The following is a 19606-nucleotide window of genomic DNA, read 5'->3' as shown; positions in this document are numbered from 1 at the left end:
ATGCAGGACATACATTCAGGGTAGTGTAAAATCACACACCAAAAGTCAATTAAAATGGTAGTCAAAAGTCATCACAAGGTTTCAAATCATAGGAGTGCCTCTAGCACTACAACTGTGCAGCCAAGTCCTGCTGAAAAAGCGTCCAACACCAGAGGTTGGAAAAAGTAACTTTTGTTTGCACTCAGAAGTATGTTACTAGATTCTTATATTTGTGTTCTCAAACTTTGTTGCTTTCTCTAAACAATGACATTCTAAAAGGATACAGTTGATGATTCACAATTACAAAACATCATTACAACCTGAATAAAAGGTTACCTTTCAGTGATGGAAAAATATTACCATCATATGTGTTGGCTATTTCATAAATGTGGTCACCATTCTTACCTTAAAAATAGTTGTTTGTGATCTCTGTGAATCTTGGTCAACCCTCTGTTGTTTGTGTCCTGTCCTGCTGAATCTATAGTGATGGTAGTTCGTGAACTGAAGACCTTCACTCGTAGCTATGTTGTGATGAATAGCACATGTGGCAATGATTTTGCAAAGGTCTCCCGTGTGTAGAGTAGTGCTCAAAAAAGAAATTTTAGTATTCCAAAGGTCTGTACAGTTATTGATCGCATTGTTTTATGTGCCCTGTTGTACTACTTCCGGTTCTTGGATTCAAGTATGGTGTCAGTATCCAAGGGTGCAAATCATATGCACTGTCTCCTTAAATAGTATGAGAATGAGGGAAAATGTGATTGTTTTACAAACATGCTATAAAACACCATATGAATTGAGTTTGCAATTTTCCTACCAAGTAAAAAATCATCACCAAAATCACCCTGTAACAGTCAGTTATGTTTTCCACTGTGGCAGAAGCTAAGGGAGTCATGTGTACAGCCTGTGAATCTGGCTACAAGGTCAGTTATGATGCCTAAGGCATCACACTACCTGAACATTGTGTGAATGGGTGATTTTCTAGTTTCTGTATATGAATTAATTTGCAGAGGAGGAACATATGGCAATATGTGTACCATCAACACAACCAATAGAATTTTAAAAAGTGTGCTACCCAATAAAACATACATTTAGGGGTCGATGCCGATTTGGAAAAGCAATCCGTTCGACGATCCGTATTCGAAGCCGTTTCTGTACAAATCGTACAATACCGTACGAATCACGTAGTACGATCCGTAGGAAAAGAATACGTAGGAATGTCTGTGAACCATACGACAAACAAAGTTAAATCCGTATGACATAGAGCCGCACAGTGAACCGTACGGTTCATAAACATGCCGTACGACCCGCCAAGTACGATCCGGACCTGGGATCAAGAACGCGATTCGTACGGAAAGCGGTGAATGAGCAATTTGTACGGAGAACCACACATACACATACGCACCGTACCCCTGCGATCATGGGGGTATGCACCATACCCCTATGCTCTGCAACCCTACGCACCGTACTCCTACACACTGTACACTGTGCTACGAACACCCATGCACCATACCCCGATGTACCATACCCTGATGTACCGTACCACTATGCTCCGTACCCCGACACACCGTACCAGTTCGCACTGTACCCCTGCGATCATGGGGTGCACTCGCGTCCTGCAAACTAGTCCGTTTTGCACGCGTTTGGAGTCGAAATGTGCTTTTACGGATGTTTTAAAGTGCCGTAGAGAAAGAGTCGTACGGAGTGTTGTACTGAGGAATCGAACTTGCTGGTTCGTAAAAAGCTGCCTCGATCCGTACGTACATCGCGTACTGAGTGTTCTAAGTGCGATCCGTACGGTTTCTTGAATCATACGGTCTTTTGTACGATTCGTACGGAGAACTGCATTGAGTACACATCGTACTACATCGTACGTACGGGTACGGTTCTGCGTACGAATCGTACGGGAAAAACGCTCCGTACGCCGATTCGGACTGGATTTCACCGAATCGGAATCGGCCCCTTTGTGTATTGTATATCTTGAAGAGTGCTAGGAAAAAACTAATTAATTTAATTTGCCAACCATGATGTAAAAAAACTATGAAAAAACCTAGAAAAAGCACTTAGTGACACCCCCTCCCACCTATCACTGCTATAACTACCTGATAACTGCTAAAAGGTGACAATGCTATACCTGAACATGTGTTGGGATTGCATAGCTTCTGACTGTTGGGGTTTGTAGTTGATGATGTAACTTAGCAATTAAATACAAAATACCTAACTACTTAGTCTGTACTTCTCATAAATCTCTTCCTCAATCTGTTCAAACAGGGTTACTCTCAGCCTAAAAATCCTCTCCTATTTCCTTCTTCTTCTCTGCGTTTCATTCAAAATCCTCATCCTCCTCACCAAGACACACAGAGCCACCATTATGAAGGAGCCTGATGCATTTTAGGTGACTTTTCATAGTTTGCGCCTGATTACCACCTGTAACACATTGATGGTATTTGCATTTCATAAATTATTAGGAAATCCTTTGAAGATAGTGTTAGTGAATCACTGTTTGGTAAAACCAATTTGCAATTTCCAATTTTGAAATACAAAAAAATACGATTTCAACATAATGGTAAACGCAAATTGCACCATGGAAAAAGCCTTTCGTACATTTGAACACACCATTTTTAATTTCCAAACGGCCTGAAATAAAGATTTGCACCTTTAGGAAATGCAAAATGACTTCATACATATGGCCCTAATGTCTTCGATGCTGCAAAAGACGTATTGCCAGGACTTGTAAAGGTGGTAGATTATTTCTTATTATGGTTTTATTAGCTGAGAAGAAGCTCAATGTAGGATTGGGATTCTCTGTACATCTTAAAACGTCGGCAATAAGTCTTTTTAATGACTCCTCTGTCAATCTAAGCAATTGCAGATGGAATTCAACTTGCAAGTTTATCAGTGAGGATAGGATAAGTTTGAGTCAGAGTCTTGTCTCTGGTATTGAATGAGGCATCTTATCAAGAATTTCAAATCATATTATTATAGATTTTATTGAGAGTGTATATGGTGGTGTCATTAAAAGTGATTGTACTGTGTAATAGGGCTGGCATCAATTTCAAGTTGATTATTTTAAGCACTTGGAAGTTTGCTTCCTAACCATAGTTGTTGGCAAATCTTTTTCCTGGCTTGGTTCCGAAGAGGGCGTTTATTCTGCCTATTTTCTATATGTGTGGACTAAGATAGATTATTGTCAGCGGGGCTTTACTTCTTTGATACACAACCCGTCAATAAACAATTTCAGGCCTTTACTCTGTTTTCCAAAGGTCATTATTTTTGTTTTATTAATATTTACCTTTAGATCATTAGTATGAGCATATTCTTTCAATTTAGTTAGGTGATTTTGGAGGCGCATGGGTGTAAATGAAAGTTGAATGAAGTCGTTGACATAGGCTAAATAAGCAATAGACTTCTTCCCGGTTTTGGGGCAAGAGCACTAGAGTAGTCCAGATATGAAGTTAAGTCATAAATGTATATTGAAAAATGAAGAGGTGCTAAAATACAGCCTCATTTTTTTTTATTTATTCTGGGAGAAAGGGTATTGTTTGTTAGTTTCATTTGGAGCCAAGTAATATCGGGCAGCAAAACTAAGAAATGCAATAATGTTCGGTTTATGTTCCAGCTGCATAGTTTTTCCCATAACTTTGTTTGATTCACTCGGTGGAAAGCTGATAAGTAATCAATAAAGCATGTATAGAAACTGAGGCACTTTTGTAATGTTTTTGTCAGCAAGAAGCTTTAGGTTGACTATGTTATCAGTAGTTCATTGGTTTTGCCTGAATCCAGATTGGTGAAGTGGTAAAAGGTTCAATTATATTTCACAAGAACATAACGTGCTAGAAGCAAAAACTGCTGAGAACAGTGTATACAGAAGGGATGACCACAAATCAGGCTCATGTTTCAATTCTGTTTGGGCCTGCTGCCTTGGAGACGTGAGAGTTTTTGATAAACTGTTTGATTTGGACTCTGGAGATGTTTAAAGTGCTGCTTCCATATTCCTATAGACTAAATGAAGCACAATTCTTTTTCCGATAAAGGTCAGTGATATATATCTGCTATGAATCAAATTGTAAGGAATGATCAGTTGCAGGTATATAAGTGCCTGTACCGTGCCCAATAATTTGCCAAAACAGTTTTAATTATTTGCCTCAAACGCAGTATGCAACTTCATCCATGCTGTTACTCACGCCTTCCATTGTATTTCCTTTAATTCAGCTCTATAGCTCTTGTTACTGTTTTTAAACGGCGAGTCACGATCTTAAAGTGTTGATTTTTTAGAAGAGACTTTAAGGCTCTTCGATGTTTTGTTTTTATGAGTCTAATCAGTATCTCTTTGCCACTAAGCCTAGGACAGACTTTTTTGATGTTACTAGTGGAGAGACAATTTAAAATTTTGCCTAGTACTTGTTCCCACTCACTGAACAGATGAGACGTTAATTCTGGAACTGTGTTGATAAGAATTTGATCACCCAACTGGAGAAATTTGAGTTTACGATTACCATTCTACTTTATAGTTTTCTGATGCATGGTAAGTAAAAAATTGGAGTGAGCAGACTCCTCTGCATTATAACATTAATAATTGAGCTGTAGAAATATCCACTATGGATAATGATCGCTTTCTTCTATAGCGATAACTGATACTTTTACATAGATCAAAAGAGGAACAATGCAATAGAGTATCATCGACTATACGATTTGTCGCTGCATTAGTAAATGGCGGTCTTTCCGACTGGTCAGTTGCACACCTTCCATTAACAGTACAAAATCCAAGATCCTCAAAGAATTTTAAAAGGCGGTCCATTTTTTGGATGTTTGTTGGTGGTCCTGGCTTTACAAACAAGCAAGCGCAGGGGCGGCTCCTGCATGTGGGCGGAAGAATGTCGCCCCACCACTTTCGCGCAGTGTGAGAGGCAGTACCATAAAATGGTATAAATATCATTTTATGTTACATCTTCTTGCACTGCAAGAAAGCAGAAAGGTTTGGTTGGGGTTGGGCGGTCCTGCAACAGGGCAGAGGAAGAGGGGCTAGCCCAATGTTGCGGGCCTTGACTGTTTGGTCTGCCCTCTGGGGCCGACCATACCAGTCAAGCACACTCTGCTATTTTCTCCATATAGGCTGCATGCAGCATACATGGAGAAAATGGTCTCCCCATAGTCGACTGGCTGGGCGCCTTCCCACCAATCACAACACTGCCGTTGCAGAGTTGTGATTGGCTTAGGGGAGGGGAGGGAGGCTGCTTGCTTCCTGCGAGGAGCAGAGAAGCAGAGACGACGTGGAAATGGATTGGGCCGGCTAAGGTAAGCTATTTTTTTAAATAATTAAAATCAAACCTCCCGCCTGCATGACACCCTCCCCGCGTGACCCCCACCCCCCATGGGGAGTTGCTTTGGGATAGATCAGTTAAATCTGTTGATAACAAGTTGTCATTCAAATTTCCTGAGATTACTACTGCAGGTGTTGTTGGAAGGTGATCCAAAATTTCATCAAGGCCATCTGAAGTTGAATGAAGTTTTGATTTTTTCTATCTACACCAATGTATGGGCGAAATAGATATTGATTAGTTACACTTCTCTATTAGCCTTCAGCACCCCACAGAAAGAGAGAGATCAGCTTCTACTTTTGCTCATTACAAGTGGTACATCTAGCATGCTGAACTGCTCACTTGCTTTCTCTGTCTCCACCTTGTTTGTACTTTCAGCAAAACAAATTGTGAGAAAGTCTAATCTAAAATGGCAAGGAGGAATGTTGCAAATAATGGTGCAGCAGATGCATTTTCACTTGGCCAAGTTGGCTGAGGGAACCCATAGATGCTAATCATGGCTGGCGTGTGCTACCACATCATGGGATTTGTGGCATTTTCATCTTTTTGCATTAAGGCCCATCCGATCTTTGCTGCAGCACTGATATCAACACAAGAGCAGTTTTGATGTCATCAGAAGCTATCAACATAAATATTCTCAGCACGTAAAAGAATATAGCTTCTCCTCTATTCTCACTATAGCGTGCCGTGCTCCCCAAGTAGAGGTAGCGAGAGAGAGAGACAGAGAGAGCGTTTGTCTGTGTGCGTTCATGAGGGCATTGACAGGTAATGCCTGACTCAGTGTGTGTGTATTTGTGTGTGCGTGGATGTGTGCATAGGGGTGACAAGTGATAGAATAGATTGAAAATCAGGTGGATTTGGCTCCGGTGCCTACTCTTGTACCAGAAACGCACCCACGCTGTCCCGAGGGAATTCCCTGGACAGTATACCTGAATATAAAAGCTGAAATAGCACCATGCAAAAAGATTGTGCCCAAAATATCAACAACCAGAATATTTTGGACAAGGGAGAGGATGAGCTGTTGGTGCTGTTTGTACTTTTTTTCTGCTGGACCCTGGGACTGTGACAGCTGGACAACTGGCAACGAGAACCGCACTGATGCCCAAAAGAACCAAGGAATTTTCCCCGTCTGACACCAGACCAGTAGGTCTCTCCAAGGGCCATGATGATGCCCCCCTTACTTACCTTGCTTACTGTTGGTGAGAGCGGCTGCTGAGGCCACGCGCTCCCCAGGCTTCTAATTTTAAAACTTTTTAAACCTGACATATCGCGCTATGTGTAAATATTTTGTGTATTGTGCTACTGGGTGAACTGTTGAGTGGAAAACAATTCTCCTACCTGCCTCAGATCGCCGCTCCTCGGCGCAACGCGTTTGTTTGCACTTTTTATGCTCTTTGGCTCTAGGCACCGATCCGCCACGGCTTGTGCCGATTGTAGCGGCGGTGACCATACGAGCACGAAACCCCTCCTCCGCCCCCTCACCCTCACTTCCGCCCTGCTGGCCGACTGGCAGGTCAGCGGGCTAGTGGTTTTCTTTTCTACACTTAAATGATGCAATGGCGGAAGCGCAGCGGACGAGCGCAGCGGGAGCGCCGACTTCGCGCCGAAGTCGTGCCAAAGTCCTGCCCGTCCGCGCCAGGCCGGGACCAGGGCTAGACCATCATGCCCGTACTTACTCTTCGCAGGTATTACATTCTTTACATGCTGGCTACTCATTAGATCTGACTACACTTGCATGTATCATAGCACACGGCATTGCCCGCCCTGATGCTTACCTGCCTGGCCCCAGGCCTGATCTCTCGCCTACCACACTGCCCGCCCCCAGCCTATGTGTCCCTGTCCCTATCCCCACTATTTCCGCTGTCATGCTGAACACTAGATCTGCAGTGCGACATCAAACGGAAATTTTCAACTTGTTGGAAACGGAGAGCCCTGACTTGTTATTCCTAACGGAAACGTGGTACCGCCAGGACTCTCTCCCCGACGTCCTGGCGGCCCTTCCTCCTTTGTACACTGCCCTCCGTGTTGACCGACCAAATGGGAAAATGGGTGGTGGGGTTGCTTTAATATCGCGCGAGGGGCTACATTTCCAGACACTGGCTTCCTCTTCCTTGGCAACATCTGACTGCTTGGTCGCCCGGTCCACTTCTTTTAAAACTCCCCTTACTTGTGTATTGGTCTATCGCCCCCCCCCAACCCTCGCCTGGTTTTATTACTGCACTGCAGGAACTCCTTGGCACTTTGTCCATCAACAATGCTTCAGTGATGGTCCTTGGAGATTTTAATTTTTGGCCCGGTGATTCTGCTGAGGATGCACTATCTAAGGAATTTACGGCCTTGCTCCTCAGCTTGAATTTCTTACAACATGTCCATACCCCTACACACAGGCAGGGGCACATACTCGACCAGATATGGTCTCTTAACATCCCCATTTCGACGCCCTCGGTATTACCATGCGCGTGGTCAGACCATCACCTCTTGTCTTTTTCGCTGGCTCTCAACATCCCAGCCCCTTCTCGCCAACCTAAAAACATTTTGACCCGGAACTGGAGTCGAGTTGATATCTCCACCTTGTGCAGCTCACTCCGCGTTTCCCTTCCGACCTTTGAGGGTCTGTCTTTACACTCTCATGCTACCACACTAGATGATTGGCTTGTTACAACTTGTGATCGCATAGCCCCCCTCAAACGGGTAACTATTAACCGTGTTCACAATGCTAATAAGTGGTTTGGCCCAGCTCTAAAAGCCAAGAAACTTGCAGTGCGACAAGCCGAGCGCGCCTGGCGTCGTGCCTACTGTCCATTAGCCAGACAGCGCTATGTTTTAGCCCTGTCTGAATATAAACTAGATATTACAGTCGCAAAAAAAGATTATTACACTGGACGCATCTTGGCGGCAGAGAATCAGCCTCGAGAGATTTTCGCGATGGTCCATGAACTTGCGGCTTCCGACAGGACTCAGACTAAAGTCCCCCCCTCACAGATTTTATGTAACTCTCTCAACGACTTTTTTATAGAAAAAGTGGCCATTATTAAGGCAAACATTCCCCCTCCCTCACCGTCCTTTTGTGAGGGCTTTATTCCTATCAATAGCCAGTCCCTGGCTCATATTCCCCCCCTGACTCTGGATTCACTTCCACCTCTTCTCAGACGGGTGAAATCTGGTTCCCCCGCTGATGTTTGTCCAGCCCACATATTAAGCCAGATCTTTTTAGATTGCCCTTCCCCTGCCCTCACCCTGCTAAATAAATCATTTGAACAGGGTACTGTCCCGCCTTCTTTCAAGGCCGCCACAATCATCCCGATACTGAAGAAACCAGGGGCGGACCCTGGCGTCCCGGCTAATTACCGTCCAATCTCCCTCCTTCCCTTCCTTGGGAAGATTGCAGAGTCCCATCTCACGCAGGTCCTTAGCTCCTTTATCGAGGATAGTAATTATCTTGCTCCCTGCCAAGCGGGTTTTCGTCCCCGCCACTCCACAGAGAAGGTGGTCATTTCAGTTCTGGACCGACTCAGGGAGGGATTGGACTCCAGCGTACCTCAGGCCCTCGTTTTATTAGACCTGTCCGCCGCCTTTGACACGGTGGATCACTCCATCCTCTTACGCCGTGTCAGGTTGGCGGGCATCGAGGGCCCTCCGTTGGTTTGGCTGGAGTCCTTCCTGTCTGGTCGCTCCCAGTCTGTCCATCTGGCAGAATTTGCTGCCCCTTCTCGTGAAATCACGTGCGGGGTCCCTCAGGGCTCTTCGCTGTCCCCTCTACTTTTTAATTTATATATTTTTCCCCTTATTTTTGCTTTACAGCACATGGAGGTCGCGGTGTACAATTACGCCGACGACCTCCAACTCATCTTTGATTTATCCCCGACCTCGCCAGGTCAAACCAGCTTCCAGTCCGTGATGCTATTCATCCGTGATTGGATGAATACTAACCATCTCAAATTAAATCCGGACAAAACGGAGCTGGTTCTGACGGGCGGGGTCGCAAATCCATGGTCACCTCTTTTTTGGCCCCCATCCTTAGGCACCCCTCCCATTCCTTCCCATTCAGTTAAAACGCTGGGCATTACTCTTAATCACCAACTCACCTTACATTCACATATTAGTTCAGTTGTTTCCTCTTGTTTCTTTTCCCTACGGACTATTAGGAAAATTTCCCGTTTTTTTTCTGTGTCAGCACTTAAACTGATCGTCATGGCCATGGTACTGTCAAAAATTGATTATGGGAACATCGTCTTCAATGGTGCCCCCATATACGCCCTTCACCGTCTACAGCTGGTCCAGAACCAGGCAGCCCGCCTGGTTTATGGCCTGGCTAAGTCACATCATTCCACCCCCCTTTTAAAAAACCTTCACTGGCTCCCTATCAAGCAACGGGCTCTGTTCAAATTAGGATGCCTTACATTTCAAGCCCGAGCGGGCACAGCTCCGGCATTTATCAACTCTGCCGTTACAAACTATTGCCCGCCGAGAGCCCTTCGTTCCTCTTCTTTGGGCCTGCTAGTAGTACCCCGTTTTAAAAAGAAAAGAGCCGGTGGTCAGAAATTCACAGTTCTGGCCCCCACTTTTTGGAACGCCCTTCCCCCTTCAATTAGACTCCTACCATCCTATATGGAATATCGTAGGGCCTTAAAAACCCTCTTGTTCCAGCAAGCATTTACTGGTTAGCCGCGTCCCCCGTCTGTTTGTTTTTACCACTGTAGCTCCCAGCGCCAAGAAACTGCTTTAGTATACGAGCGCTCTATAAATGTTTTTAAATTCCAAATTCCAAATTCCCCTTACATCTGCGGAGGACCAGCTGGGGGAAGATCTGGACTTCAGTGGCCAGAAATAAAGACCAGGAGAACAGCGTGAGCAAGGGGCTAGTGGAAACAGCTTTCTGCAAGGTACACTGCTTTTTAGGCCAGGAGGTCTGCTGGAACTGGGCCAGAGCTCACCACCAGGAGTAAAACAAGGTCAGATTCATCCCAACTGGCCGAACAGGGTGCGAGTTATGGCCTTTTAAAGACGGGTGACCTTTGGCTCCTTTTCTAAAATGGAGCGCGTGGGGCTCTGTCACTAGTTCAGGAAATATGCCCGGAATGTGCCAGATCCTGGGATCAAAAAACACCACTGGGTGTGAGCTTTCCTCAGTAAGGCCAAGCCACTGACCAATATAGAACAAACCGAATGCCAATACTGTTACCTTTATTCCTATTCTTATTCTTCAGTACATGCGATTTAAACACCACATACCTCCACTATTTGTTGGATTGATTGAATCACTTCTTTATTTTTTCTTTACTTCAAGATTATTATTTTAGTTAAGTTTCACCAATTTTATATTTCAACACATCAACATCAAAAAATACATAAAATGAATACACCTTTTCATAAAAACATCACCCTCTATACATTCATAATCATTTCAGACTCACCCAAATTCCATACATTCAACATTCAATCTGACACATTCAAACTCGGCACAAAATATTTACATATTCATTACAACTTTACAATATTCACAAGAAAGCCATAGATGATTGACCCGTTAATTGTGAAAAATTTGGAGCTCTTTTTCAAACAATATTATAGAAACTTATGGCTCAACAAATATGGTCTACGCCTTTCGAACTACAAAACATTTTTGAGTTCTCATCAGGACCGAAGCTGTAAAAGAAAAAAAAAAAAATGTCTTTAGTTGTTTTGCATTCCTACTTGTAACTTCACTCTCACACTTTTCGCTGTGCCCTCTTACCTTCATTGAAGGAAGCTGTGGCTGACAATTCTCGACGCAGGACCTTCTAATGAAAAGAGGCAAATATACCTTTGTAACCTTTATGTCTTATCAAAACAGATAACCATTCGCCATTCTTTCTCCTCTGCATGTTGGGACTTACTTCGTGTATAGTCCGTTGCTGTGTACTCTGTATGAATTTTGAACCCTGTGGAATAGAAATTTAATTTCTTGCATGATATGAAAGACACCTTAGTCATTCCCAAGTTTATAATGAATGACGCTTACCAAGAGAGGGGGCCCCGCAGGGTCAATGATGTTGCACGTTGACAGCCTGCAAACACATTGCCAAGTGTTAAAATCCGCTTTTATTGAGTGCCATTAATGTTGCTAAATCGAGACATCTCAAAAACATCAGAGCTCACCTTAATTCTGCCGAACGCGGGTGATTGAATCTATCAGCTACGTTCTAACGGAGCAATTCAAGCTTCAGGGTTCTGAAGCTTGAATTGTTCCGCGTTTGGCAGAATTAAGGTGAGTTCTGATGTTTTTGAGATGTCCCGATTTGTGAGGGACATCTAGTAACGACGAGGTAAACTGCAGCTCTTTGTAGAATTATTTTTATATTGGATACTATAACATTCACTGCCCACTGCTAATCTCGTCCCATAATGCTTTGCAGGGCCTATGGTTGGGATTGTTTTTTTGCCAATAACTGTGCCTGGGGTGGTCCTAAGTGGATGGGACCTCCACCGAAGTTCAACAAAATGTGCTTTTTTTATGGTCTTTGTGTTCCAGGTATCTGCTTGGTCCTCCCCCCAGGTTAGGTGGGACCCCAAAATCATCAGCTCTCTCATTGCCTAATGTTTGTAATTGTAAAAGTTCACTTTTGTGATTTGGTTATATGCTTTAAAGCACGTAAAATTACTTTTTCAAAGCATCTGAGGATGTTGTTGATTTAGCTGCTACGCTACCGTGATTAAGCACAGTTCTGGTAATGCTCTATTAGCGTAGTGTAGTATTAGGCCCAAAGGTAATAAATACTTAAATATTTAAATAGTTGAAATAGGCAATGCATGATTAAAATTCAAAATACAAGCAAGTGAGCTAAAAAACAACACTAAATAAAAGACATGTTAAAAGGTAACATAGTGCATATTTTTGTATGTAAAACCACGTCTTGAATCAGTTAATTAAGCTCTCATACCTATATCAACCCCAATAATTGATCTTAATGATTGAAGATTGCAGGTAAATGCAATTGCAACAGTAATTGAATTCCACCCAAGTGGGCCTAGACTGATTCATCTGGCTAAAAAATATAATAAAGTGCTAGTGCTAATACTCTGCAACCTGTCTCTACAGCAGCAGCTGAACCTTTCTGCCCTCTTTGCCCGCAACTCGCGGAACCCGCTCCGCGGGTCCTGCTTCGTGTGGGTCTGCGCTCTCAGCATTTTGCATGTCTTTTGTTTCGGAGGGACTTCAAGCAACGCCAGTGGTGGTGACTCTTGGCGTCTGTATCTGCAGGGCTGCGAGCGAGCATTGGCGCAGGACTACTAATCCCAGGAGCGCCTGCTCGCCCTGATTGCAACCACCTGGGCCGCTCTCCCTGCAGGCTCCTCCCCTTCACTGTTTGATCCTATAAACAATCCAGACTAGTCCCGCTGCGCGGGAGCGAGCGGGAGAAGCCCGGGACAAGGGCGGGACCGTCTGTGGCCGTCAGGGGCCGAAGGGGGCCGGGCTGGGCCAGGTCAATGTCATTTATAATGTATTGTCTATTAATCCTATGTTGTTGCTGCTGTGCCCGCTTGGATTAGTAACCTGTGTTTTGTGTTTAGTTAGTGACATACAGACCAGCCGTTGATATGAATAGCTCCCTCCCTTCTGGAGTGGGTGTTTCCCTCCTTGGGCCACTTGATAACTTTTTTAAAAAAGCTATTGCTAACAAGGTGCCACCATATTAAACCACATACGGTTTATAAAGTGCAAAAGTGCAAAGATTATTGTAGTGAAGACTAAAAACAATGCAGAGGCAGAGGTAAAAGCAACTTCATGGAAATCTATATCAGAGCTCTCAAATACAGGTGAAAAAATCCTCACTGGAGTTGAGGCCTTGTGGGGTCTTACAGTCCAACTCCAGTATGTACCTGGTTTCGAGTTTCCTTAGGAGTGCTTCCCAATTGCCTCCCGCCTAAGAGGGGGTACTCTATCCACGACAAAATATTTAAGATTATCCAAATAAATTGTTGTGGGAGTCCTTAAAATGTCTTGCAACTGGGTAAGTCACGCCACTATTGGTGATGGGCCTGATGAGCTGGAGTATCCTCTTGTGGACCTGCAGCTTTGTACTTCCTACATACCGCAGGCCACAGGGACACTCCAGCACATACACTGCATATTCAGTTTTGCAGGTCAACGTTTTGTTAATGGGCTCTGGGTCTGTCTTAAATGGGGTATCATAGGAAGATTTGTTTACCGCATATTTGCAGGCCTTACATGTTGTGCCTCTAAAGAACCCTCTGCTGGAGATTAGCCAGGATTTGTTGGTTCTTACTTCGGGACTGCTGAACACCAGAGAGCTACTCATCAAGCGTGCTTTTCTTAAAGTAAATGTTTGGAGTTCTTGTCATTTTTGTCCCTAGCACAGGGTTGTTCATTACCATGGCCCAGTTCTTATTAATTATCCTACACAGGGTTTTATGTTGGTTATTGTATGTCAGATTTAGTCTGTTGAGACAGTATTTGCAGTTGGTTTTTAGAACTGGTTCTACACACCAGAGCCTCAGATCTGCCAATCCTTTGGGTTTTGTCAATGGTATTATCAATCTCAAACTGTGAGTAGCCTCTGGCCAGAAATCTCTCTCAGCTTTCTCTTTGTGCCACTTCAGTCATCATCCAAACTACAAATTCTCTGAATTCGCAGCACTTCCCCGAAGGGAATGCTGTGAATCAGGTGTTTAGGTGGCATTAAAAATTGTGTTTCCTGCATTTGGTTTCCTATGCAGCCTTGTGTCCAACTTATCCTGTACAACTACTATTTCGACATCCAGAAAACAAATGGACTTCCTGCTCAATTGGGCCCTGAACTACAAGTTTAGACTGTTGTTATTGATTTGTTCAATAAAATGGAGAGCCCTATCCTCCGTGCCTCTCAAAATTAAAAACAGATCGTCAATGTACCTGTACCATAGTACAACATGCTTGGACACAATTTCCTCAAAAGTTGATCTTAGGACTTGTTCCTCCCATAGTCCCATATGCAAACAGGCATAACTAGGGGAGAAACAAGCCCCCTTAGCAACACCTCTGATATGATGGAACGCCTGATTTGTGAAATAAAAAAAAGTTATTCTCCACACAAATGAAAATCATGGTAATCAACATTCTGATATGTATATACAGGCACATAGGTCTTGTACTTAGGAAGTGTTCTACTACTTTAACTCCATCTTTGTGATCCATGCTGGTATACAGTGACGTGACATCAAGGGAAATGAGCCTCACAAAAGAGAGAGTTACCCAGACAACCAGAAAGGACTGGGTGGTATAAACAATTAACAAAAAGATTTCCTTTCTGTGTTCCTCAATTAATTCTCATACTAATAAAGCGACGGTCTATTAACTGTCATGACACAACTAAGGGATTATTCAAATACAAAATAGGTTTCATTTGTTAATTTTATTAAAAACACTTTTTTCTCTTTTCATATATATAAATTAATCAGTACATCAGGTGGTATAGACAACAACACAGTTTTGAGTCTGGCTGACTCAGAGAATACTCGTTCAGCCTATGGTCTCTATCATCTAACAGGTTGCATCTATAGACTAGTATACAGCGATATTCACATGAAAATTAGTATGCAATGAATTATACAAACAATTTAAAACAATACTCATAGAAGTCCTTTTGTCGACACGTTTCGGTGTCTTTAAAGTTGTTAATACACCTTCAGGACAGATCAGTTAAAAACAAATCATCTTCAATCTAAAAATAAATATATACAGTTAAAATCATGAATGCCCGTGTACATTTTATAGAAACACCCATTTAAGCAGTTTTACCCTTTAATTTTACTAATTAAAATGTGTCAACTAGAATGGTCATAAAAAATGGGTTTATTTTCCTAACATGAATTGCCAAACCATTGGGTTTCATTCATACAGTGGTGAACCTTCACTCTTGCTTCTCAGGGTCTCTATTATTTGGAGTGTCTTATCAGATTTCAGATTTCATATGTCTTTATTTCGATTTTTACATCATAAAAGACAATTTACAAAAAAGATTCAAATCCAGATTATATAGATATATAAAATTTAACATCATATTTCATCCTGGGTTCATTAAGACAAAAATTAAACAGTAGATTTTTAAAGACTTAGTATGAAAAGGAGGACCATATTTAAAAATTAAAATCAGTGTACATGAAGGTGTCTAGCTCTGATTATCCAAGCCCACCCTAAGAACTTTGCTACTCCTATAACTACAATATCTGATGTATTTGTTCTTAGAACCCACAGCGCCTCTCCACTCTCTCTACTATTCAACTGGGGGCAAATAGGCCTAATCCATTTGTTCCTAGCAGCTGAATAGGCCGGGCAGGCAAAGAAAAGATGACCCACACTCTCCTTTTGGTCATTGCACCAGGGACAGTACTCAGTTGTATGGCCATCCCATTTCTTGGTAAAAGACCTCACAGGTAGGACCCCACTCTAAACTGGTGGTATAATTTTTTGTTCAGACTCTTGGTAATAACATCCCAATAGTTCTCAAGTAGGGGATCCAGTTTGTGAGCCAGGAAACAACCCGTTAGAGTGGGGGTATCTGACTGTGCAACAGATTCGGTTCTGACCGAAGCCCAGAAAAGCATTTTAAATTCTCTTTTGGATGGAAACACAGAAGACCCCGGGTTAGCCCACAATTGGCTAAGTCCCATACTTTCCGAAATGAATTTCACTTCCCGGAGCCATGGGATATTACCTGAGCCCATTATTGATCGCACATCCGCTAGTTCGTTAGCAAAGAGACTTACATCTGGCGACGTCCAGAACCGTCTCCACAATGCTACGAGCCGATACTGTGCCATTTCATTTATTGGTTTACAACCCATATCTAGCAAAAGTGGTTTAATTGGTGTGCATTGGGGTAAGCCTACCAGTTTACGCAAAAAAATGTATTTTGAGCTCTTACTAAGGGTGTTAAGTCCTTATAACCCCATAGATTGGCCCCGTACAAAATTGCAGAATTAATTTTTGCTCCATAAATCTTTAATGCTGGTAGGACCATTTTAGTCAAAGACAATCTTTGTTCTTGGATTAGACAGCCCATTAGGCGAACAGATCTTAAGTGGAGAGCATCAACCTGTGGGTTCCAGCGTAAGCGGTAATCTAAAGCCACTCCAAGATAGGTCATAACATTCACTTGTTCGAGGACGACTCCATTCATGCTTACATGACTTTTAATAGGGCGATTTTTAGTTAAAACCATAAATTTGGTCTTGCTCACATTAAGTTCATTTAGTTTGCAGAAATCCTCAAATCTATTAATCACCTTTTGTAGACCACTACAAGTCTTAGAGAGGATCAGAGTATCATCTGCGAAGATGAGCAATGGGAACTTAGTCCCACCCAATATAGGTGCATCAGTTGGAGTATTTTCGAAAAATTTCACCACCTGATTAATGAATAGTAAGAAAAGGGTAGGTGCCAAAACGCACCCTTGGCGAACACCCCTCGTAACAGGAAAACTGTCTGTTACCTGCCCCTGTCTCCCCCACCTCACTTTAGCAAAATTGCAATCATGCAGTCTTACCAGGATTTCAAGTAATTCAGACGGCAGTCCGATCTTATCCAGGACAGCCCACAATTTTGTCCTGGGCACAAGATCGAAGGCGGAATAAAGGTCCACAAAGGCGGCAAAGATAGTCCCTCCGCCCAATAGCACCACCTTCCAAAAAATCAGAACAAATCGGAAGACCTGGTCGATGGTGCTGGTGCCTAATCTGAATCCTGCCTGTAATGGTGAGAGAATACTCTCCGTCTCCATCCACCCTTGAACCCTGGCAAGACCATCCTTGCGATGATTTTCTGCAGGGAATCTATTAAACTTATGGGGCGATAATTACTAGGGATCGAACGATCCCCCTTTTTAAAAACGGGAAGAATTTCTGCCCCTTTCCAAGATTCTGGGATCCTTGCCTCCTTTGCGATAGCATTGGCAACTTGGGAAATATAAGGAACCCAGAGTTGGAGATCTGATTTAAAAAAGTCTGCCCGGATGCAGTCCATCCCGGGAGCTTTCCCTGCTTGAACCAATCGGAGGGCGGACTCAGTGTCATCATTAGTAAACACCAAAGGATGACGGTGAGAAGGATGCAATGGGGCCCAATTCACCGGGGTAGCACTACCTATATGTTCTGGCTCTTTAAACTGTGACGAAAAAAAGTCCATCCATGCTTCCGCCGTAACATGGTTAACTGGGATCTGTGAGTCTGGGTTTCTACCCCATTTAACAACTTCCCAGAACTTGGTCTGGTTAGAGGAAGGACTAGCCTCATATAAGTCAGACCAGTAGCACTCGTCCCACTCTCTCCTCATCTCCCACTTGGCCCTTTTGTACCTTTGTCGCGCCGATTTAATCTCAGTAATTAAACTTGATTTAATAGCTTTTTTAAGACCCCTAAATGCCTCCCTACATACTTTATTATACCATTTCTTTCTGGAGCTAGGAATTTTCTTTTCCCCAAGCTTCGGAGGAAGGGTAAGAAGAGCTTTCAATTCATAAAAACACTGCTCGTGTAGATCACTAATCTGGTGAACTGCTTCCATATTGGAAGATAGATTATATATGGCATTCAAAGTAGATGAGGCTTCCTGTGATACACCATCTAACATGGCGGGATCAGCCCGGACTCTACACCATCTAACCCGCCTTCTATCGTTTGTTAAAACCGCTTCTGCGGTAACACACATAGCTGCAGGAGGTCTGCCTAAGCCACCAGTGAGCTTCAAACTTAGAGACAACGGGTTATGGTCACTCTCTGGACCATCCACAACTATCATGTCTTCCACTAGGGACCAATACTCCATTTTTACCAGAATGTAATCAAGTCTACTTTTACTAATCCCATTATCAAAAGTAGGATGACCAGATTTATCAGACACCGTACGACCATTGGTCGCTCTCAAGCCCCACTCTAAGCACAGCCCTAGCCAGTGCAAAGCAGCCTCTGAACTCCTGTTGGTATAATTCAGTGTCAGGTTCGGAATGTTCCACATGGCATCTTCCTCACAGCACAAATCCTCGTCCTCATACCTCTGGGGTTCAAAGGTACAGTTTAAGTCCCCTGCTAAGAGTATTAAATTATCTCTCCCAATCACTTCGAGGTAGGACTCCAAATCGTCTATAATTGCCAGGCATCTCCCACCAGGAAGGCCTTGTGCATAAATATTAATAAGAATAATGTTCTGGTGGTTTTCCCACCATAACGTAATCCCAAGAATATCGGGGTTGTTCACTGGGATTTCCACCAGTCTACAATTAATGGACTGTCTAACCCAAATTACTAAGCCCCCAGATGCTCTACCCTTAATACCCTTGATAGCCGGTTTATAAAAATTCAGAAAGCCTGCTCGAAAGATTGGTTCTGGAGCCCAGCTCTCTTGGAATAATAAGACATCAAATGAATCAACAGAAACTGTCCAATCTTCCGAGGTTATTCGCCCTTTAAGCCCTGCGGTGTTCCATGAAGCTATTTTCAGTACTGAGTCCTGAGGGGAGGGGGCAACATGGTCTAAAGCCATTGACTCTCTATTTAGAACCCCCACATCAATGGGTGCAAGATCATCCAGGGAATTCCACTTTAAAACACTCCCATTAACCAAATCCATCTTCAAATACCCCTCCTCCTGTCTAGCTAAACAAGTTATACTAGGTAAATCAACTACCCCTTTTACAGGATTACCAGGATGACTCTCTCCACTGGTTATAGGACAGAGTCAATCAATGCCCTCCAAGCCAGAGAGTGCTTCAAAATGATTAAACAGGTGTGGAATGGATGGGGTAAATGGATTCCTATCAATTGGAAATCTTCCATAAGGTCTACTACGCATTAGGGGATTAACAAAAGGGACATTATTTCTTTTAGGAAAGAAATAACTGAGGCCCAATGACTGCACATCCCCCATCCTCCCAAATCTGACTTCTCTACGTATAAAATCCACCACACGAGGATCCCTAAAATTGATAATAATACAATCACCTTCCAGGTCCTTCGGGCAGGGTCCTACCCAATCTACTAGTCTAACACTCAAGATCTCCGGTGCAAAGGATGGGGGGAGGGGTCTATTTTTATTCAACCAAAAAACTACTTTATTTCTGAGGTCCCCATAAGATTCAGGTTTTTCATCTTTAAGGGTTGAGACACCTGTTAAGACAATCGTAAAAGGAGAAGCCTCAGGGGGTAAGTTAATACAGGGGATGCCCTGTTTGTGGACTTTCTGGGCCAAGACATGAGAGTTATTATCTTGGCTCCCCAAGGCTCTAGGGGTTAGTTTAGTCATAGTAGTCGATTTAGAATCACCCCTAGCAAGGTTCAGG

The sequence above is a fragment of the Lissotriton vulgaris genome, chromosome 3_1 (genome assembly GCF_964263255.1).
Source record: "Lissotriton vulgaris chromosome 3_1, aLisVul1.2, whole genome shotgun sequence".
Lineage (NCBI taxonomy): Eukaryota > Metazoa > Chordata > Amphibia > Caudata > Salamandridae > Lissotriton > Lissotriton vulgaris.
Note: the sequence above shows the minus strand (reverse complement) of the source record.